Consider the following 22,931-nt stretch of genomic DNA (forward strand, 5'->3'; position numbering starts at 1 on the left):
CCAGCCTGGGGAGCTGAGGACTTTGGTTGAACTCTGGATGCAGGGTTCCCTCTCAGTATGGGGCCTGCAGAAGATAACCTAGCGCTGCCATGACCAGCCTGTGTTAAAATGGCATCGAAAGCTCAGCTTGCTTGTCTGACTCTCTGCTTCCTTCCCTCTGCCTTTCTGCTGTACAGCTCCTGTGATGACTCTGATACTGGGGGGTCAGCATCCCTGGCTCCCAAGCTCCCATGGGTTCCCCTCATGAAGAAAGGCTGATGGGGGTTAAAGTATTCCTTTGACGCTTTGCTGGGCAGTAGCAGAAGGGTCTGCGTTGTGCCAGGTCATTCAGTGACAGGCGAAGCTGAGTTCCCCATGATCCCTCTGCAGCTACAAGAATGGGCTGATCGGACTTTCCTTTCTTGCTGCTGTTGTCACAAACCTTCGGCTGTGAGAGCACAGGTGCCATCAGGCCTCCATCTAAGGAGAGGGAGAGAGGGGACCAGAGGGACAGGATGGGGGGGCTCTCCATTTCCACCTCCTACTCCGTGACCCCAGCCAGAGAGGCTGAGGCGACGGCTATCATAGCCAGTCTCTGTGACGCAAGGGGCATGCGAGCAAACCTGACAGTTGCAAACTGGGCCCCCCACACCTCTTGGACTCATGCTCCAGTGTGTTTTCCTTTCAGAAGGGCTCAGCTGGGAACAGCTCACAATGGAACGCCAGCACATTGTTCTGCGGCCCCTGTTGCCGTTCTGACAGCCAGAGAAGCTGCCAACCAACCTGGGAGGTTCTTCCATGTGATTTTTTCCTTTTGGAGCTTGCAGTGGTTCTCTGGAAAGTGACGCTGTGCAAAACAGCCCCATCCCCATTGTGTCTCTCGGACTCCAGATCAAATGGGCTCAGTTTGCTCACCAGTGTGTGGTTGGCTTGTGGAACTCACTGCCACAAGCTATCACTGAGGCCAAGAGCTTAACAAGATCCCAAAAGGATCAGACATTAATATAGCTAATGAACCCATGCAGAGTTATCACAGTAGATATTAAATAAATACATTAAACAAGAACTTTTGGAAGGGATATAAACCCTCCTGCTACATGGCCCAAGCCAAACTCTAACTAATGGGGGAGGAGGAAAGTTATCCCTTATCTGCCTACTGCAGAGACCTTGTCCTTCCTCTGATGCACCTGCTAGTGGCCACTTCCAGTGACAGGACACTGGACTAGATAGCTTCCTGGTCTGATGCAGTCTGCCATTCCCTACATTCCTAACAAGGTGACATTTGTGGGGCCTGATGTTCAGAGGTGCTGAGCTCGCACAACTCCCATTGACCAACGTGCAGCCCCTCTGAAAATCAGGCCATCTTCACATCTCAGTGCCTCAGTTTCCCCTTCTGTGAAATGAGGATCATAAGGTCTCCCGCACCTTTACAATCTGCTTTGAGATCTACTGATGTGGAGCGCCCAGGATTAGTAGGATATTAACAGAAAGGAAACACACAAAAGAGATTTAGAAAAGGCAGCTCCATCTAATAACTGCCCTACATACCTCTCTGTCTGTCTGTCAAGGCACTTATATAGCTATCGTCGCTGCAGTATCTGAGCACCTGTTTCTTCTTTGAAAGAACAAGCTCGCTGGGCCAAAGTTCAGCGCCGGCAGAAGCCAAGAGAAGCTGAAGTCAGTGGGAGCTGCAAGTGCCTGGGGGAAAGACAAAAGGCACAGCGGGTCCTTTGGCAGCTCCCACATCTCTGTCCTGGCGGGTGCATTGTAATGAGAACAAGCAAGAAGGAGATAACGGATAGGGAGGGAAATAAAGCCTGTTTTTCTCCCCTATTTAGGATGAAAAGTAAGCGGCGGTGCCCGGGCCTATCAGATCTGTCAGCGTGGCGCCTGGCAGGAAGAGGGAAGGGTGAATGCTATTGTGTGCACCATTCTGCTTGGTGGGTTCCTCTCCTCGGCGGGGAAAGGGGAAAGAAACACACACACACACACACACAACAAGGCACAGGGTGTACGACGCGGGGGCAGAGACATTTGTTATCGAAATGGAAATGTGGCTCTTTGTGGATGAAGGTGTATCTGCTTCCCATTGTCTCTCGCAGCAGCCCAGTGAAAGGCTCCTTTGATGGCTCCGTGTTTGTGCAACGGCTATGAAATTGCTTTAGAAGACAATAGCACGCGTTTATTGATAATGAAAAGGAGGGGCGGGCTGCGTTTCTCTGTTTCCCCAAGAGCAGCTTTCAAAGGCTTGTAGAGAAAAACTGCGATACTGGGCCAGGCCGGCGAGCGGGTGATGGACAGGGAGCCTCATAGCTCCCGTACAGAGCTAATGTGACCATCTGGCCTGATTTAACAGGGCTACTCCACTCTAACGCTTTAAAAATCCTCCAGGCTGCTCATGCTCTACCCAAGTCATCAGCTTCCATTAGCAGTGAGGAGAAGAATACCTCTGTCTGACAATCCCTGCATGGAGCCCATTATCCCACACACCGAGAAGCAACCCTCCTGGAGGAGATACCAACCTGTTAAACCTCTGCAGACAGGCATGGAGAGGACATTCCATAGCTCCCAGGGAGGCCTGGTGAATGGGAGGATGAATTCCTGGGGCGCTCATCTAGACCCAACAGTGGGTTTCAGGGAATCTGGAGTGAATGCTGAGTCTGGAGAAGCTCTGCTTTGGCTGTGTGTGGGGGGGGGGGGAGGGTATCAGGGGCGATATCCTGGAGAGGTGGGCAATTTGCAGGAGCACAGTGATTATGGGGACCTTGTATAGATTCAAGTCAGAACAGAAGCATAGAATTGTAGGGTTGGCAGGGACCTCAGGCGGTCACTTCATCCAGCCCCCCACCAGTGGCAGGAGTTTGAAGCTGAGGGCATTTCTCAGACCTCCCTACATTACAACTTAAGGTAGGAAGAACTCAAGCCTCAAGCTTATTCCTGGATTCTAGCGCTCACCAAATGACCCTGGTTAGACCTTGGCAAGGGAAACTGAACAGAAAAAGAAAAGGAGGACTTGTGGCACCTTAGAGAAAAACCTATTTATTTGAGCATAAGCTTTCGTGAGCTACAGCTCACTTCATCGGATGCTGTAGCTCATGAAAGCTCATGCTCAAATAAATTGGTTCGTCTCTAAGGTGCCACAAGTCCTCCTTTTCTTTTTGCGAATACAGACTAACACGGCTGCTACTCTGAAACCTGAACAGAAAAAGGCACCCAGTCCCTGTGGGCACTCACACTCTCAAACATACACCCATACCTACCTACATGCAAACACATACACAGCCACACATGACCACCCTTGCAAAACTGTGTCCAACCATCCAAATGTATACACAGGCCCACTCTCTCACACACAGAAATACATAGATGGGGATAAACACTCATGCAAGTATAAAGGCAACCTGCAAAAGTCATCAGCACCTTTCAGTGCTAAAAACCTGGGTCTTTAACACCTGAGCTAAAGGAGCAACTCCACTGGCTGGTAGCTGTTGTAGGCTGTTATCCACTGCCCATACATCTTCCCCACACACAGACACACTCCCATATGCACATATACATATCCCTGCGATGACACAAAAACACAACTCATACATAGCCAAATCCACACACACCTTCCTCGCACATGTGTACACACCCAAGGCTTTGACACAGGCACACACTTGGACTCTCTCTTACACATATACCACCTCTCAAACAATTAACCAAGCTCTCACACAACAATTGCTGCTCCGACCTGGCCAGGACAGGTCTCCTCCAGCAACACCCCAAACCAACGCATACACCATATCGTTCCCACCCCTGCCCAAAGCAGCCTGAAAACAGGTTATTAAGTCTGTGTATATATAAAAACACATAGTGTATTTCCCTTCTCCCTCATTAGTTAATAGCGGCTTTAATAGGAATGTGTCTCTTTCTTCACCTATCCTCCCTCAGATGAACAGTTTAATCATACAGTCATGCTCAGCCAGGCTAGCTCCTTTATCTGCACAATAAAGAAATGGTTTATGGCAGATAGACGGCTCAGACCGAGCTGTCAATTTCACACAGGGCCTTATCAGTGCTCGCACATGGTGTAAGTCCGTCGGAAATTAGACGCGGGATTCACATGTCTAACAAGCAGGGTTAAATGCTTTTTCTCCCCCCTTCTTTTTCTTTTTCCTTCACCCTCTCTCTTCACTGATTACAACATCGGTGGCAGCTTTAAAAGGACAGTTGTGCCCGCCTCCCCGGTGAAAGACATTAATTTATTGTAGTTCGCTCTTTATTTGATTATCGTTTTATTAAAACCACCCCGGGCGATAGCATTTCTGCTAGAACAAATCCTCGGCTCCTGCGTTTAATCTATTACCAGCCCAATTTATTGCCAGAGAAAACCAAGTGGCTCCTACTTGCTGTCGCCGTCTGATGTCTCTCCCCAAAGGAGGAATGGCCCAGCGAGGCCTCGGCATGGACAGCCCCGCAGCTTATCCCCATGCCTCTGGAACAGAGCAGTTTCCAGTGAGTAGGGACCTTGTCACAGGGTGGCTGGACCCTTGAAGGGAGGCAGGATCAACTCCCCTGTACTAGAGCAGGTGTTCCCAGTTGGGCCAATTAAGAGGGTGTGGCTACAAAGAGCCAGCTTGTCATTAAGGATGGAATGTTCCGGGAGCAGCAGCCTCAGGACATTCCCCTGGGAAAAGCTGCCAGAGGTCCCCAGGGAGAGGGGAACCTGCTGGAGGGAACATGGCGCCCAGGGAGAAAGCCTAGGAAGCAGTGCTCAGCTAGAAGAACCAAGGAAGAATCCTGCAGCAGGCCTGAAAGGCAAAAGGGGTAGGGTAACCATATTTCCCAAAGGGAAATGGGACACCGCGCAGGGCTGGCCTGAGCTTTTCCCCCACATGGGGCTGGCCCGAGCCCCCTGCCTGCTGCCCACATGAGGCTGGGGTCACTGGAACCCTACAGGCCCCCCCCCCCGCACAAGCCCTGTCTCCCTGCTCCAAGGGGCTGGCATTGTAGCCCCAGCCACATTCCTCCACACCGTACCTGACTTTTTTGACAAAAGTGGGCATGTGTCCTGTTTGCTCTTGCCAACTGATGGAGCAAAAGGGGCACATGCCCACTTCTGTCAAAAAAGTTGGGCCAACTGGGACAAGGCTTAGCAAAGGGACTGTCCAGGCCAAAACGGGACGTATGGTCACCTAAAAGGGGTCGTCCCTGGTAGCTGTAGCCATAGGTGTGCTGGAGAATTGGTTCAATCTCTCTCACACAGAAATACATAGACAGTGTTTTGGAAAATTAACTTACCTGAAAAGTGACTCTGGATGTGGTGGTGGGTCTGTCGTGGGCTGAGTGCAAAGCAGCACCTTACAGATCCCCAGTCCTGGAGGGAAGTCATGGTCCCCAAGTTCTTCAGTGTTTGACTTCAATTCATGGAGCCCATCCTTGACCTGAAGGGTTCCTTTCCTATCCTGGAACAGGAGATGTTTCAGTGCCCATGGATTTGGGAATCCTCGTGTTATTCCAACCCTTCCCTAGGGTAACATCTCCTTCTCGAGTGAGAGGGGAATAAGTTCTCTGTGGACATTGTCTTCACCTCCCCCAACTGTTCCAGCTATGACTCCTACCTAAACTACCCTCACGGCTTTCTCTACCAATCGCCCCTCCTGGACACAGACAGCAGCCCCAGGAAAGACTCCCCCTTCCTCGTGAATCTGGAGTCTGGGACTCCATGGGGCGTTGATTGTCCTTGACCTTTCACCTCTTCTCCCCTGGCTGATACAAGTCTGAGGAGGCTGCTGGAAGAATTAACCCCTTCTCCCCGAAAAACAGTCTGAAGCTGAGTCATACCCTCCCTGACCACGCCTGGCGGGGAAAGGGGTGACATTTTTAAACTGAAACTTTTGTTTGTCAAAAAATGCAGATTTGGGTCTTCTGAAATGTATCACGAATTTCCGTTGAATTGCTTTGGTCCAAAAAAAAAATTCTGAAAAAAGCTCAATGTTTTTGTTGACCCAACTTTGTTTCAAATTTTCCTTCAATTTTTGTTCAACTATTACATAATCTGAAATCAAAATTAAATGGTTTTTTTTCAGGTCAAACAAAACATTTTGTTCACACTGAAATGAACTCTTTTCCCCCTTTTTCCCTTCGACAAAATATTCAAATAATTTTTTTGGTTTTGGGTCCAAACTGAATTTTATTTTTCTGATTTTGGTGGTTTGGCAGTGAACTGAAAAATCAGTTAATTGTACTGCTCTAGTCATGGACTGCCCCTCTAACCAGGAGCACAAATGTAAATAGCAGATTTTCTCTTCACACACACACACACACACAGACCCACACACCACAAAGCACTAAGAGATGACTTTAGAACAATATCCCCTGACCCTTTAACTGGCTCCTCCCGCTACACACAAAGTTCTGAGGTTCCTCCCCTTATACACCCTTCTCACAACCCCAGATCCCAGCTCCCTCCATATACCCACAAAACTCCCTGTATTTAAAATCACAGCCCTTTTGCATCTGCCCTGCCCCAAACTCATGGGTATCTCTGGCTGCATCTGCAAAACCCCAGCAACTGGAACAACTAGCACCTTAAAAACTAGCATCTCTCCAGCTCCGCTGCAAATGGACAGGAACACCTTTACAGTGACAGAAGCTTGTTCTAGACTGCCGTGTCTGCCACATAACAGTCAGTGGCAACATCAAGAAGCGATCAATGATGATGGCTGACATTTTATACAGTGCCTTCCAGTCCAGGGCAGTTTGCAATCCACGTAGGGACACAACCACACGTTTCATCCAGCCCTGGAGTTTCAGCCCCATCTGATGCCATGTTAACAGCATGTTGCAATCCTACCCAAGATTCCAGGTAGGGAAGTAGAGAGGGAGGCCGCGTCCATGCATTTTAATGGGAACTGGGCACCCAAATCTCCTAGGCAGCATTAAAAGTCTCCGCCTGAATGTCTTGTAGTGGCCCAGTCTGGGTTGCTTGAGTGCACCCTAGTTTTATTCCTCTGAGTGGAACCAAATAAATGGCAGTTGCTTGGACATGGTGGTGAGCCAAGCCTTATCCTGCCTTCTGCCCACCCTCAGAGTCATGCTAGATCCACCCCACCCTCCACCACCTACCCCAAGCCAAGAGCTTTCTCCTGTCAAGCTGGTAAGAGATATGTAGTGCCAAACAGCTGGGTGGTAATGAGGGCTGGGTGAGCCAGCTGGAAATTTCCCCAACCTTTCACCCAATTTTACAGCCTCACATTTCTAAAAATCTTGTTGCTTCTGAATTCCACACGGACGGGAAATCAGAACTGTCAAAGGGCTCTTGGCATGGCATTTCCAGTCATGAAACATAGACACTCGCAAAAAACTCTACAAACATAGGCACGCACACACACTCACACTCTCTCCTACCAGAAGAGCCCATTTTCTGGCGGCTCTTCCAGCCAAGAAAGCCTCCAGCTGCAGACATCCATTAGCGATCTCCAGTATCTGCTCAGTGCTGCCTCCAGAATGGCGAGAAGGGAGCAAGTCAAATGAGTGGATCTAGCATTCAGGGCTCCCTTGCTGGCTGGGGTCAGGAAGGTTCCCACAGGCAGACGACAGAAATGAACAGCAGAACAAAGCTCCAAAGAAACCTGTGGGTGTTAAAAGCTCAGGTAAGCAGCAATTGCCAGAATTACAGCACTGGGCACCAGGTTCCTGACACTGCAGCCCCTGTCCTGGTTCTGTTTAACAGAGTGTAGCTCCAGAGCTGTCTTTCCCCTCTGCTCCTGCCGGGCTTAAGGGTGGAGAGAGCCTGTGGCTCTCAGCATGAGGGGCAGCAGCCCTGAGTGTGATGCTTCCCCCTCCCTGATTTATTACCTCGTGTCTCAGGTAGGATATTGTGTGATTAGCTTTGGACAATTCACGCTGCTCGCAGGCTAGTGTGTGCAATGCATTTGGCGATTCTTGGCCCAGCTGGGTGACTGCATCAAAGAAAGAAATCCACCCACCACAATCGATACGAACTAGCCATCCTCACTCAGCCATCTCAGCAGGCCAAGGACCGAACTGACCCTCTCTGCAGAGGTGCTTCCTCTGCCTTAGGGCAGGTGCAAGATGGCCAGGCTGTCCTCATGCTGGGGAGGGGTCCAGGTCTTGCACCTGCAGGGCTGTCGATCCAGCACACTTCCCCAGAGTTGCGTCATTTAAAATGTTAACATAGTACAAAAGCCATCCCAGAGCAGCAACAAACCATCTATCTGGAGTCTCCTGCTAGTCCCAGTTGCTGCTTTTGACAGTGGGCGCATTTACTGGTGGCTCACAAATTAAGAAGTGCAAAAAAGCCTTTTTTTGCAAGGGAGAAGTGGATGGAACTCTTCCAAGATTTACGCACACCCTTGTCTCTCCCTGCTTGCTGTTCTAGGGCTGCCTTCAACTCCGGTGACTACAGCAGGACGAGGTTTCCATGCTGCCTAATCCAGGCAGGTTTCATCTCTCCTGAGGAGTCTTCATGTTCTCATGGCTAGAAGCCTCCCAGACACACTGATGCATCTGCAATGTCTTCATCAGAACGAAGGCTTGGCTCAGCAGATCCTAGACTGAAATACTGTTTGTGCTTTCTTTCTCCTTGGGAAAAGTAAAAAAAAGCCAAGGAATTGGCAGCTCTCTAACTCCTCATGTTCACTCCGTGTTTCTGACCCCATCTCCGAGGTCGATGCAGAGCACAAATGAACCTCGCCCTGTGCAAGACTTTCTGTCTTGGAGCATCCCTCGTGGTGAGACCCACCATTGCAGCCACTGTGCCTCACTCTCTGCCTTGGGACTTCCAGGGTCTGGGGTGGGGGCTCAACCGTTGGCAGGTTGCATGACAGCCTCACCCCTTCTGTGGTATCCAAAGTCCATACTAAAGACAAAGGAACCCTAACTCTTCCACCCTTCCTGGGTTCAGTCCTGGGCAGACTCTTCTCCCGCTCCAGGGCTCTGCAGGGCTTTCTCATTGGAGACCCAGCTCCTGTTGAGCTGCCAAGCTTCAGGGCTTCTTCTCTGGTGTCTTTTCCCCAGGCTGATTCTCTCCAGGCCAGGTCCTTAGCCCTGGTCCGTCCCCAGGCCTGTCTTGGGAGGGAGGGTTGGCCTTCTCCCAGGCCAGCTTCAGGAGTCTCCTTCACCCCTGCCCTCTCCCTTCACTGAGCCAGTCCCATGGTACAAGCTCCCTCCAGTAGCTCCTCATGAGTTCTTTCCCTGAGGGAGGAAACTCCAGACTACCTCTTTCCTGTGTCTCCCCTCTTACTGTCCTATCGTCTCCCTTTGAAGTTCCTCTTCTTCCCAGCTGACCGCGCCTTTCTCCGAGTGTGCCAGCTGTTCATTAAAACCCTTTTTGCAGGCCAGATTTCCCTGATCAATTATCCTGGAGGTAGACCAGGTCCCCCCCTTAAAGGGACCAAGTCACCTTGTGACACGCCCTTCCGAAAAAACCCAAATGCTGTCCTAACTACAGGACAGACTGTGCTTGCAATTAAGTGCTGAACCCCGGTGAAGGTAACTGGCACAAGTGGGGGCATTTGCACAGGACATAGATTGTAAATCCACACCGCAGTATCCAGTGTGCAGACCGTGGAGCCATTCGCCTCCACTTCAGTCCACGAATTCCCCACTAAAGGATGAGGTTTTTTGAAATCTATTCATTATTTAAAAAGTGGCAGAATGACTCTCTCAGTACAATCCCGGCCTCACGGAAGTCAACGGGAGCTTTGCTATTGATTTTAATGAGATGAGGATTTTACCTTGGTTTGGAGCTTGTTCACAAGCGATCAGTTGTGAAATGCCAATGCTCAGAATTAGAGCTGTCTGATTGGACATGTAGGTCACATGGTATTGTTTCTGTTCCCTGATTGGATGAGCATAACTCTTAGAACTTGACCCGGATATTTGCTTTCCATGAATGTTCTGCAGTCAAATTCATTATTCCCAGTAAAATCTATCTATCTGTCTTTTATTTCTAGAGTGCCCATCACTGGGGCACCTACCACTAATTCATCAACTCGAGTATTTGCTGAAAGCTAACTCCAAAGGGGTGCAAATGCAACCAAAGCCAGTTGGTTTGCAAATGCAAACCCATACTCGTCAAAATATTTATTTCCAGGTTGGTCGTTTCACGTTAAACAGTGGCGATATCACCTGGCAAGGCCATCAGATCAGCAAAATGCATCCAGAGCGAAATTTGCTCTCATGCAGAGGCACCTCAAAATAAGACGTAAGGGAGACTGATATTATTGTTTATTATTTGGATAGAGGTAGTTCTTAGGAGACCCAGGCATGAACCAGGACCCCACTGGGCCAGGTGCTGTACAAATACAGAGCAGAAAGATGAGCGTTGCTCCAAAGAGCTTACAATCTGTGTAGACTTCAAAGGAACCATGAGGCTAGTGGTAAATTTTGCCCTCAGTGCTCGTACAGGATTGAAGTGATCCCTAGTTCTCGTGCTGGCTTTAGGGAAGGAAAGCATCAAGCGCACTGTTGTATGTGAATATTCCATGGATGAGTCATTCCGCCTCCCATCAGGTGAAAGTTCATTGGAGAAGATATATATAAATAAAGAAGCGAAAGTTGAATCATTTTGATGACTCATGTAATATTCATTTTGAATAATTTGTACACACGATTCTATAAAAATGATACTTTCCATCGGATTCCTCCATGAGCTTTAATTTGTTGCTGGTGAGGAGCAGTGCCGGGGTCTTTTATGGGTATTAGTTCCATGGTGTATAGCAGGAGGCAGAGGAAGTTTAATTATGATTCAGTGAGCCACATTGTGGGTTTGTCTTAAAGCCACTTAATTAGTGCAGAAATATACAGCTGTAATTATCCTGAAATATGGCCTAATTAATCTATGGGAAACCCATACATGCTGCTCAGGAAAGTTGGATGCATTAATAGTCTATTAATATACTGGAACTGACAGCCTGTCATGCACACATTTGGGAACACCAAGACAGAACCTCCTTAAGTATGATTTCCTACTGAGAACAGCTATACCTGTACAAAAAAAGAACTGAGCTTCTCTCTGCTGGCTCCGGAAAGAGCCAGGTACAGTACGGTAGCCCCAAAATGCATTTCCCTCACAGCCATTTTGAGCTGTAGCAACTCTGTTGTTCCAGTACCGATCCCCCCGCCCAGCCCTGGAGATTTGCCAACATACCTAAGTCCTGACTTACAGCCCCCTAATCTACTTGTTGAGTCCTGGGTCTCTTCTGAGTGCAGTTTGCCAGTCAGTCCTGAATGTGTGACAGGTTTATATTGACAAAGTCATATCTACTTGGAGCCTGGATGGGAGTCCCCACAAAGTCCTCTGCTGGTGGCCTGACCTTGATCAGGATTCCCACGCTTGTAAGACAACATGAGTTCATGTCTGAGGTTTCCAAGTCGCCTGTTTATTATACTTTCTTGATTTGGTTTGCAGAGTTCATAGGAAAGAAAGCCCTCAAATCATCCAATACCCTAGGGTTTCTATCCAAACCATCTCTCAGCCCCAGTCCCTACTCCAGATCTGAGACCCACAAACTCCACAGTGAAGCTGGTCCCCAAAGTCAAAGTTTCAGGCAGCAAACAACCCTAAAACCTGGCAAATTTCACTTGCTAGTTGGTTTTGATTAGAAGAAGTTTTCCCCCTCCCAGCTTTGATGTGAACCAGTTCAAATATCCCCCAGGGCATAGAAAGAATCCACAAAACACCATGAAACCCAAACTGGGCTTTGGGTCCTTGTGCCTCTAGAGTCCGCGGACCGGGTGGGAGGACGAAAGAGGAGCTGATCTGGATTCAAGTAGGGAGATGTGAATTTGTGTGGCTAGAATCAGAACCAAACCTTTGCCCCAAAGCTGCACCGGGCACTTTCTGAGGTTCAGAACCATGTGCTTCACATTGCCCCCAGCCCATCCTTTGCCTTTTCCTCTGCTGCCCCTGCATTTGGAGAGAGCCCAGCCTGGCTAGAAATATCGGCTGTAATTGGGCTGTTCTCTTGGGATGAAATCCTGGCCGCATTAAACTTAATGGGAATTTTAACATTGGCAATAGGGGTAGGTGTTTCTAACCCACCCAGCAGTAGGAAGAACTGATAACACCCAAGAAACCTTGTTCTCAAGGTTTCCAAACCAGTTTTGCAGCACCAAGAAATCCGGCTAATCCTCTGCACTGATAGCTCCTTCTCACACTTAACAAATATGAGCAGCTATTATTCCCCCATGTTATGGATGGGGAATATGACACACAGACTGGCTCTGAGTCACAAAGTTGGGAACAAACCCCATAAATCCTATCTCCCAGTTTCTAGCTAACCATTAGATGATGCTGCCTCCTAGCACAGAAAAGTGTCTTTGGGGTTCATTTGGTGCCCCCTGAGCTGAGGGTGCAGCCTGGCGGAGTGGAGCCGGAAAGCAGCGAGGTGGGGGGAAGAGAGAGGAGGCAGCTAGAGGAGCTTTTCTTGAAGCACAGACATCAGCAAATATTCCAGCAGCGTCCTCATGCTTTGGTGATCAAAGTAACAGAAATTGAATCCGGCTGTAATCATCCACAGGGTAGTTTGCTTAAAATTCCCCTAATTATGGAAGTGCAGAAAATGACAGTGCCACAACGTTTTGAATAGAAAATCGACGGCTCCCACAAACGGGCTGCCTCTGCGGCAGCTTCAGGACAAACGGGGCGGGAGGGGAGAGGGAAAAGCTGAAGGTGGAAGTGTGGTCGGGTGGCGGGCGGTGCAGAGAAGGGAAGGTAATCATCTTTCTTCCGCCGCCTTTCAGGCTGCAGAGAAGAGCTACGAGTCAAGGTGAGCTTCCCTGCTCCAGAAGATTGATAGAAAAATGGATCTCATTGGGTTGGCCCGTCCACTTTGCTGGCGATTACTGGGTGATGCATTTGACACTGTATCCCAAGTGATATTTTATCCAATACTTATAGCTGAGGCGCTAAAGGCTTTCTGAGTGCCTGCCTGTCTGAGAAGAGAGAAGAGAAAAGGGAGGGCGATGTTTATAAATATAACAAATGTGAAATATGGTTTGCCGTAGTGCTTCCAGCAGCAATCTTTCATGACGGATTGGAGCAGGCCCCGCAGATGTCTAGAGCCTTCCCACCCCCGCCATTCACCCATGGGAGATGACTTGACCAAGAGGATGTTTTATTCAACAGAGAAGTGGGGATGGGGCTTGGAGGGGGGTTGGTAAAAGGTCCCAGCCCCCATCGATTGCAGGTAATAGGGAGCGAAGAAGAGGGCTTGGCTCAATCCCACCTCTCCAGTAGGAAGAGCGTAACAATGGTGCCTTGCCCTTCTCGTCCAAGGATCTCACGCCTGGGGGTGCAGAGAGTGCCAGTGGCCAATGCAGAAACAGAGCCCAGCTCTCCTCATTCCTTTTCCACTGTGTCACACTGCTCCCTTGGGCGTTACCTGCTTATATCGGCCTCCTGCTCTGCCTGGGCCTAGGGATCCAGTGCCCACTCAACAGCTTGGGTCCCTCAACTAAAGACTTGCCTGGAACAAACCATCAGAAACAAGTAAACTTTAGCCTCCAGGGCTGGGCACCCCTATGCTTTATGGCAGGGCTCATCCCCAGCTGTGAATCGAACAGCCGAGGTCTTCCATATTCCCAACCATGGCAAGTCAGCTTTACCCGTGACCTAGACTATAGACCAGTCTCCAATACGGGGTACCAGATACAAGCAGCTCTGTAGCAAGAGTTGCCAGTGTAACCTACACTAACCCAGTGTGGGGTTTCATCCCTGGCTGGTGGCTGGGTCACATATTAGATCCACAGGCCCTGAGTTCAGTCCCCACAGACAGGCGCAGCCAGGAGTGTCATTGCACCTTCATTTCAAGCCCAGTAGTTGGATCTCAGGGGGTTTGCAAAAGTGCCCTTAATTAACAAATGCTCTGCAGCGAAGGAGGTTATGCTACCCCCTGAAAACAGTGACCCTGGCCTGAGCCACAGGTCATTGCGAAGGCCCCCTGTGCTGGTAGGATCTTCCAGGGGGTGTTTACGCCTGCCCTATGCCAGCTGAGCTGATGGAAAGCTGCTGCAGGACAATGATTAATTGGATCCAGGATCCTCAGGACAGTTTAGCCTCTGACTTTGCCTGGTGTCACATCCTTGAGCCACTCCTGATTTGCCCATTGCCCATGAGTGACAAATGGAACCCGGAGAACTCCATAGCCATTGAGACACAATGGGTTCCCAGTGCCATTAGCCTGTCTGTGTCTTGATTGCTCAGGAAGGGAAATGCAAGCCTGAGAAATTGGAAACCTTTGCCAGCAGCTTCAAAGAAACCCAGCAGCTCTGTGGAGGGGGCAGGGAAAGAAGAAAGGGATTTCTCTGGTGCTATTAAAAAGAAATAGAAAAATCTGCTGTCCATAAAGAGAACAAAGCCCTGAGTCAGAGTCAACAGCAAAGTGGGAGATCAGAGCAGGCTGTTTAATTAAGGGATGATTGATAAACCAGGAGGCCTGAACCTTTTCGCTCTTGGTATTGCACCCTGAAGGAAACCTGGGTAGAGGAAGGGTATCTTTGTCAAGCATTTAGGTATCTCGCTAACAACCTGGGCTGCCAGTGAACTGCAGAGACATCACAACGAGCAATACAGTACATCAAAATACATCCTGCAGTCTGCAGCTCCTGGCCATGGCTGGTGTCTCTTCTCACTGATTGCATACACGGGATTAGTGCTCTCTGGCTCTTTTATCTCCCTTTGGATCTCACTGTGTAAGAGTGAGCTGGTGCAGGGCGGACAGCCCTGGATACCGGGTGTCCTCAAGTTGGGCCCAGTCCCGTGAAATGCTGAGGACCCCTGGAGTCCCCTTCGTCTGGAGTGGCTCAGGCACTCGGCACCTTGCAGGACTGGATGGAGGGTCCCGAGAGTAAGTAGTGAGCACAGGGGGCCTCCGTGCCTTTGGAATGCAAACCCAGAAACTCAGCTGGCAGGTCACGTGACATGCCTCCAGTCCTCTGCCAAGCCCCTGTGCTCTCCTGATCACTAAACCCTACATGAGGAAAGGGGGGATGGGATAGGGGGCTGCCAGACTCCCCGCCTTGCCTTGGGGTGCAGCCCCCTCCTCCCGCCCTTAGGGAGACACAAGCTCACCCAGAAATCACTCCAACACCATAATCAGTAAGGGACCCTTAGCTTTATCAGCAGCAAACAATCCCAGTGCCAGCATCAGTCCCTCCGTCACAGATTGAGGCATCTCTTTCCTGTGGCCTCCAACCAATCCTCACATGCCGCCTGATGCAGGCTCCCAGGGCACATGTTCTGGCTGCTCCCTGGGTCTGCTCCCCAGCTCAGAGCTCTGACTCTCAGTGGCTGTCCAGTTCTCTCTCACTGTCCTGCACCCCCCCGGGACACAAAGTGCACACAGTACATCCACTCCCAACCACCCCTCGTTCTCAGGAGCGCTTGGCACAGGTTATCAAGGCTGGGGTGGGATTTCCAACCAGAGCTCTAGGAGGGTGAACGGGCCAGTTTCTCCTCTGTGCTCACCCCCAACCTCCCCGCTGCTTAGTGTCCGAGGGAAGGCTTTCATAGCAATGCTGCCAATCTGCTGTACACATCTGTGGGGTGACTGGTAGTCCACAGTGATTAGGAGGAGCTCTGCTTGGGGCCCTGATCCCCAAGACGGTCAGGTCTAGACTCTGGATCTACCAAAGTTTGGAAGCATTCCACGATGAGGGTCTTGGTTCAGCCCACTGCAGAAACAGAGACCGGCTGCAAAATTCAGCTCTGGATCCCAATTCAGACTCAATCCCACCCATCATTTGGGCATGTCCAATTCCAGATGAGGCCCATTGCATGCCCCCAAGTTTCTTTGCCCTAATGCAAGCCAAGCCCTTTCAAAGAGTGAATCTCTTTCCTGGTGTTCAGAAAGCAGCTGTGAGCGTAAATGTTGCAAGGCCAATCGAGCTTGTGTTGTGTATGATGGAGTGAGACCTGGGGCCTGCAGGGCAGAGCATTCCAATATTTGGTTTCCTGCACTCAAAGCACATTCCCTCCCTCTGCTCATTCGCCCTGGATCCTGTGAATTGATCATGCTCACAGCACATCCTGCTCTTCCTCTGCCCAAGCTGGGTTTTTTTTTCATTTGTGGCTCTTGCCAAAAAAGTATCCAGGTGATGGATTAGTTTGCTGCTGGGGAAAAAGCAGGTGACCCCAAGTGGCCAGCCGACCAGCAATGCCAAGAGGAACAGCTTGGGGGGAAAGCAGTGAAATCCCGATGGTCAGCTCAATGTGAGATAGCAAAGCCATTGGAGGGTGCCTGACCAGGCTGGTGACTCAAGGGGTGTAACCTGAAGCAACAAGACTGTGAAAACTTAACAAGGGAGCATGGAGCAGATGGGGCAGATTCTCAGCTCATACAATTCGTATTGACTTCAGAAGCCCAATGAACACTAATTGGCCCCAATGCAAGGTGGAAACGGGATAGCTCAGTCGTTGCTCTAATTGCCCCCAACCTTCTTGCAAAGGTCTTGGAAGGCTCAGGAAAGCCATAGACTCTGATACCCAAGAACAATTTTCAAATCCAAACTCAGTTTCAGCAGACAAGGGATCTACCAAGGAGAAAGGCACCAGGCACCAAGTGTTGGTGAAGGAGCAAAACCGCTCAACTTGCTCCAGAAATACAGGGCAACACGTCACTGCCACCAAATGGCTTGGCAACGAGCCATCCCGGCAAACGGCACCAGGCCCTGCGGCTCTGGGTCACAGAAAAGGAACAGAGCAGTGCACATGGACAGTGGGTTCCAGAGTTTCTGCTTCAGATGAGAAATCAGGACCCGTTGCTTGGTTGCTTCTGTGAATAGAGTTGATGATGCCAGTGAAGAAGCAACTGTGTCTTTAATCCCCTCCCCCCAATGACCCTGGTAATAGTTGGCCTGCTTCTTCACAATCTCAGCAGCGAGACCCAGGTCCAAATGCTCTGGATGCTTTAGATTAGGCATGAGAGGGACGCTTGCTCTGCCTCTAACCAGGAGCGTAGATGGTCTGTGGGTCAACAGAAGAGTTTGGTTCCTTTGTGTTGGTTCCTTTCAAAAGCTCAAAATTCACTTAGAACGAATGGGAGCAAACACCTAGAATGTGATCTTCGGGAGGTCATGGAAATCTGTTTGGCTCCTGCTTCCTTCTCCCAGCCCTGGACATCAGAGAGCAGCATAGCAGAACAGCAAAAGCAGTTTACAGGAGTCAAAACCCAAACCCCAGAGCATGTATTTTTGAACACCCTCTATCAGTTGTTCCTGAATGCATCCTGTGCAAATGCCCTCACCCCCCAAATTGCATTCCATGCTCAAGGAAGATTAACCAGAAACCAACACTTATTCCCAAGAACAATCATGAATAATCCTGCTTTGCACTTTCAAAGCACCTTCGAAAGCAGGAAACTGAGGCACAGACTGCCTCAAAGTCACACACAGCAAGTGGAAGAGCCAGAAGTGCATCTTGATCTGCTCCAAGCACTCGATATGTCTGCCTGTTGCAGCAGCCATCTCTTTAACTGAAGCACTAAAGATTGAGTTGCCTGCCCTCCAATGTAGCCCGTAAAATTGACCCCTCTTGCCAGTAAGCCCTAGAAATATGTCGCCATCACTCCTAGCTAAGTTGGTCTCGGGGGTAACTGCACACATCCTGCTTTGTGTTTGAACTGAGCTGTTTGCAATATCTGGTAATAACATGGGACATTAGTCCGCTGATGACTTTGCATAACAAGAGAATTGCAATTAACACAATGATAATTTCTTGTGTTTGAGCACTTTGGCATGGGTCATGAAGCCAGTTTAGCAAAACAATCCGGTGGGAGTTATTTACCCAGTGGCAATAGGGCTGTGTTTATGGCGAAACAAGAACTCCAGTGGAAGGCTGCAGCCTGGACTCAGACCGTGCCTCTGTATGGGGCGCTGCATGTGTGTGGGCCAATGTGCGTGTCATATACTCTGTGTTTGCATGCATGTGATGGGTGTGACATGTATGCACATCACATGTATGTGTACAGGCATGTAAACCACGTGAGTGGGGGCATACATGCAATGCTAGAGCTGTGTGTACACATAAATGTGTGCACACCAGGGCAGGGTCGTGCATATAAACCGTACGTGTGCGTGCACACACGCATCCATAGCTAGCACCCTGCATGCTTCAGAGCATTGGTGCTTGAGAGTGCTGCATGTCACATGCATGTCAGCTTGTCGGCACATAAAGGATGTAACCTGCGGGCATGCTGTGCATGTGTAACAGCTGAACTTTGCATATGTATTAGTGTGCAAGGGAGGCTGCTGCAGCTTTGGGAACTGCAGCATGCCTCATCCCCAGTATCAAGCTTCGCTCCTTCATCTCCAATATTATAGGCCTAGGCTACATGACCCAAAGACGAGCTCCCTGATGAGGAACTAGAAGCTGGTCTCTTATCCTCTAGAGGGAGCAAGATCCTGTGATATACCTCCCGCCCCACTGCGGCAATGACATTGTCCAACTCCAAAGTGCAGGCCCTGAATCTAGGAAGCCCCAAATGTCTCAGATGGCAGCTCCAGCTGCAGTGACATCCCCTGAAAAAGACCAATAGTGACTTCTACAACCAAAGCCTGCAAGAGCCACTCAGGCCCCTGCCTGAACAAATCGACTCTAGCACAGGTCATTATCTGGGAGAGAAAGGGCCCTGGGGGGACTGGCATGCGGGAGAAGAAGCAAGCACCTGGCAGACAGGCTCAGTCGGATGATCTGCCATCTCCTTGCGATAGGAAATTGATGACCCCCTGACCCCCACTCCTTTCGCTGCTGTAATCACTGGCCAGTAACAAATGAGAGGAATTTATCATTACCCTGTGGTTAACCAGCACCAGCTTATGGTAATTAATGGAGTTGCACCTGAAGCTTTGCTTGGCAGATCCCCGGGGATCCCACTGCGGCAGAGGAGGAGGAAGGGAGAAGCGAGGGGCTGCGAGAAAGGGTCTCTCACTTGAATGGCTTCATGAAAGATGCAGCTCTCCTTGGTGGAGATTAATTTTCTCTGATGAAGTAATAAGCACTTTATCATGAGGATTCTTTCATTAGAGGCGTGTGGCTCAGAGCGCGTCCTGGATGGAAGCACAGGGTATGCCCAGGCAGGGAAAGCATATCCTCTGATCCTTGTCTTGACTGTACGCGAGCAACAGGAGCCAGGGGTGCACTCAGGCGGAGGAATGGCGTCCTTCCATCCTCACTGACGCGCTCCCCGGGACAGCGGGAACTCTGGGGCAGACACTTCTACAGTGCGGTAGGGGGACTCCAGGCAGCAGCTTCCTCTTGGAGTGAGCTAGAGGAGAATTCTGGGAGAATAGACCTCTGACCGTGTGGGGCAGAGGTTCACAGGACAGATGTCCTCCCTATGTGGGAGGCAGGGGAATTTGAGGCAGCTCTTAGGTCCCTCAAATAAAAGCTGCAGCCACCAAAAACTACATTTTTATTGCAGTGCTGATTTCCTAGACACTGCAGACCTGATGCTTTCTTTGAACCACTGTTCTGAACCCCCACCACAATTGCCACCAAGCTATCCTGTACATCTGGGAAGCCAAACAGATATGATAGCAGTCTAGGAAATTATGACTGGTGTGGAGAAAGTGACTAGAGAAGTGTTATTTACCCCTTCACATAACACAAGAACCAGGGGTCATCCAATGAAGTTCATAGGCAGTGGGTTTACAACGAACATAAGGAAATAATTCTTCACACAGCACACAGTCAGCCTGTGGAACTCATTGCCAGGGGATGTTGTGAAGGCCAAAATTATAACTGGGTTCAATATAGAACTAGGTAAATTCAGGGAGGGTAAGTCCATCAATGGCTCTTAGCCAAGGTGGTCACAGACATAACCCCGTGCTCCGGGTGTCCCTAAAAATCTGACGGCCAGAAGCTGGGACTAGACAACAGGGGATGGCTCACTCAATAGTTGCCCTGTTCTGTTCATTCCCTCTGAAGCAGCTAGCACCAGCCACTGTTGGCAAACAGGATACTGAGCTATCTGGACCATTGGTCTGACCCAGTATGGCCATTCTTATGAGATCTTCAGATGGGGAAAGAGCACAAATGAATTTAAGGCACTGGACTGAGAGTCAGGAGGATCTGGGTTTAATTCTTGGCTCTACCACAGACATTTTGTGTGACCTTGGCACATCACTTAACCCCCCTGGGCATCACCTCCCCATCTGTCAAATGAAGATAACAATCCTCTTTTTTCAGTCTCGCCTATGACAACTGCAAGCTCTTGGGGACAGGGATGGTCTCAGACTGTGCGCGTGCAGCACCTAGCACAACGGGGCCCTTAAGCACCGCAAACAAGACTGGAAGCTGTTAAACAAATGCAAAGTATTATTACTATTGGAAAGTATAAGTCAGAGGAGTGTAAATCGCTGAGTTGTAATTTAGCCTACACACCCACACGAACATTAACAACCCTCCACTACCATGGATGCAGAAGGGCCGTGAGTGGCCAGAGACGCTCTTTCACGTCTCATTGAAGAGACTGATAAATGCAGGTGTTTAAAGTCTCTTTTCACATGCTTTGGCACAGTAGCATCTTTCCCTTTCTCTTGCTCAGTTGTTTTTTCCAATCTGGGTACTTCAGCGTCACCGGCCAATACAGTTTGTACCTTGCTTTGCATAATTCTAAATCATTCCATTAACGAAAGGAATCTATCCATTATCAAACAAATATAACAAATATGAACAGCTAATTTTTGCCTTATATTGCAGGGATTAAATAAGCAGAAATATCAGACAAAAGCATTCTAGACACGTTAGGCTGCCATAAAATTTAGTAGGTGAACTGTTTAATTTACATATCCCAAAATGCAACAGGGTGACACTTTTGAAATTAAAAATTGACAACATAAATGGCATTTAAAGTTCATTTAATATTATTTGTTGAAATTCCACTGACAAATCTGTCATATATTCAGTAGATCCTATTACCAGAAGAAAAAAAATTGAAATTCATACCCACCCGAAATCTGAAAGGCCTATTAAGGCAATAGATGAAAATTTGCATTATCAAATAATCCTAACAGGAGGTTTTATAAGTGGAAATGTAAACTACAGAGTTTTTAAAATGTTAATTTACAGTGACAACTAGTTTCCAAAATGAATTTGACTGTCTCTCATAGTGACAGTGGAAGATTTGCTCAAGGAGCTGGCCAAAGTGTGTCCCAAACACAAGAGGTTGTGTCTCCAGAATAGCAAATCTGTGACCTAATGGATAAGGCACTGGAAGGGGAGTCAGGAGACAGTTTCTCTTGCTGGCTCTGCTAGTGACCTTGGGGCAGCCACTTCAGTTGTGCTTTCCCACCCTTTGTCTTGTTCATGCACAGTGGAAGCTCTTTGGGGCAGCAATTGTCTCTCGGGATGTGTCTGTACAGCACCTAGCACCATGGGGGAGCCAATCTTAATCAGGACCTCTGGACACTACAGTAATGCCCCTCATAATGCTGAATACCGCTCTGCTCACAGCACAGGCCCTAGTGGGTTAGCACAAGCCACCCCGATATTGAGCCCAATGCCTTTAGGGTTAGACCAGTGCATTTTAGTCCTCAGGAAGCTAGGCTGCTGTGTGTCCTGAGCAGAGAACAGGGGAGACCAAGATGCTCTTGGAAGAGAGTACAGAAAAAGCCCCCTGGCTTCTCCGGTACAAAACAGGAAGGAAGCCCAGACGCACTTACGCATGCGACCACACGCTCTTTCTCTCTGAGCTACTCCCATCTGGGAGGAGCCACATCTTGTGCAGACTGCTATTGGGCTTTCCAAGAAACACCCCCTCACCCAGTCAGCACAGTAACTCCACTGCAGAACACTCATCCTCCTGCTCCCAAAGCCCATACCCCTGCCACTTAAGCTAAAGGAGAATCTCCACTTTAGCAGTACAGGGCCTATGAAACACAGATGAACCATTCTGATTCATCCACAACATTGCTGTGGAAAGCTGGAAGGGAAAGCAGACTGGATTTGCAAGTGGCAGTGATGGTGCCTTCTGAGGTCTGCCAACAGGCAGGGGTCCATGACAGTCATGATGCAGGGAAAAGATACTTTCTGCACAGAAGGAAGAATTCCTATTTAAATGACAAATGGCTTGTGTTCCATTTAAATGAAGCTAAAGATAACGACAAAAAGTATTTAGGTTCTTTTTTCTTGTTACATAAAATATGGGAGGAAGGAATCGCAGGAGAAATGGTGCATGGAAATTAATCTGGTTTACAGTCTACATGAATATTAATGAGCTGATGAATATGTAACCATATTTCCTTCCCCCTCTGCTCCCATCTCTTGTTGAGTTACTTTCTATCGGGTTGGAGTACGGTGGGGATGTTGTTAGCAGTGGTAGTATATGCTGGGTTAATTGGGGAGGAGGAATGGGTCGAACAAGTGAAGTAATGAGACCCTTGTGTGCAGTCACAAAAGGGGCTTGTTCGTGTTTAAATGATCTAGGTCCCTGCCTGGAGTTGGGGCAGCCACGTCAGAATCAGCGCTGCCTACCGTGGTGCTGTTCATTGGCTGATTTAAGCACCTTGCAACAGCATCTTTGTGCCCATTGCACAAACAGGGAAACCAAGGCCCAGATGAGAAGCCACTTGCCCTAGGTCACCCAGGGAGGTAGTACCAGAGCTAGGAATTGAACCTCTCAGCTCACGGCTGAGCGCTCGAGATGCTCGATCACACGACCTCTCACACATGGGACCCAGAACCCCCTCTCCTGCAGTACGTACACAGGCCCCCAAAGCCAAACTGAGGTGTCCCCAAAATCTCCAAGGTCAGTCTCTTTGCAGCTGTGACAGCGGTGGTCACATCTTTGGCCCTTCAGCCAGCCACATCCCAGAACGGCCTCCCCCGCCAACCTCCCCATGGCTTCCAGCTGCCATTCTGTTGACAGGAGGCCCATAGCCCAGAGAAACCCACGCCATCCAGCCCTCTTTCCCCCATTGACAGAGCCCAAAGCAGCCGCCTC

At 49.3% G+C, this 22,931-nt stretch overlaps 1 long non-coding RNA gene across 1 annotated transcript; it reads left to right on the forward strand.

Annotated features, from left to right (window-relative positions):
- The first annotated feature begins 3,853 nt into the window (after window positions 1–3,853).
- Window positions 3,854–8,612, forward strand: LOC144278515 (uncharacterized). The gene is made up of 2 exons (XR_013348595.1): window positions 3,854–4,476; window positions 8,366–8,612. It is a non-coding gene; the product is annotated as an uncharacterized LOC144278515 (long non-coding RNA).
- The last annotated feature ends 14,319 nt before the right edge of the window (window positions 8,613–22,931 follow it).

Source organism: Eretmochelys imbricata, chromosome 22 (genome assembly GCF_965152235.1).
Source record: "Eretmochelys imbricata isolate rEreImb1 chromosome 22, rEreImb1.hap1, whole genome shotgun sequence".
NCBI classification, from domain to species: domain Eukaryota; kingdom Metazoa; phylum Chordata; order Testudines; family Cheloniidae; genus Eretmochelys; species Eretmochelys imbricata.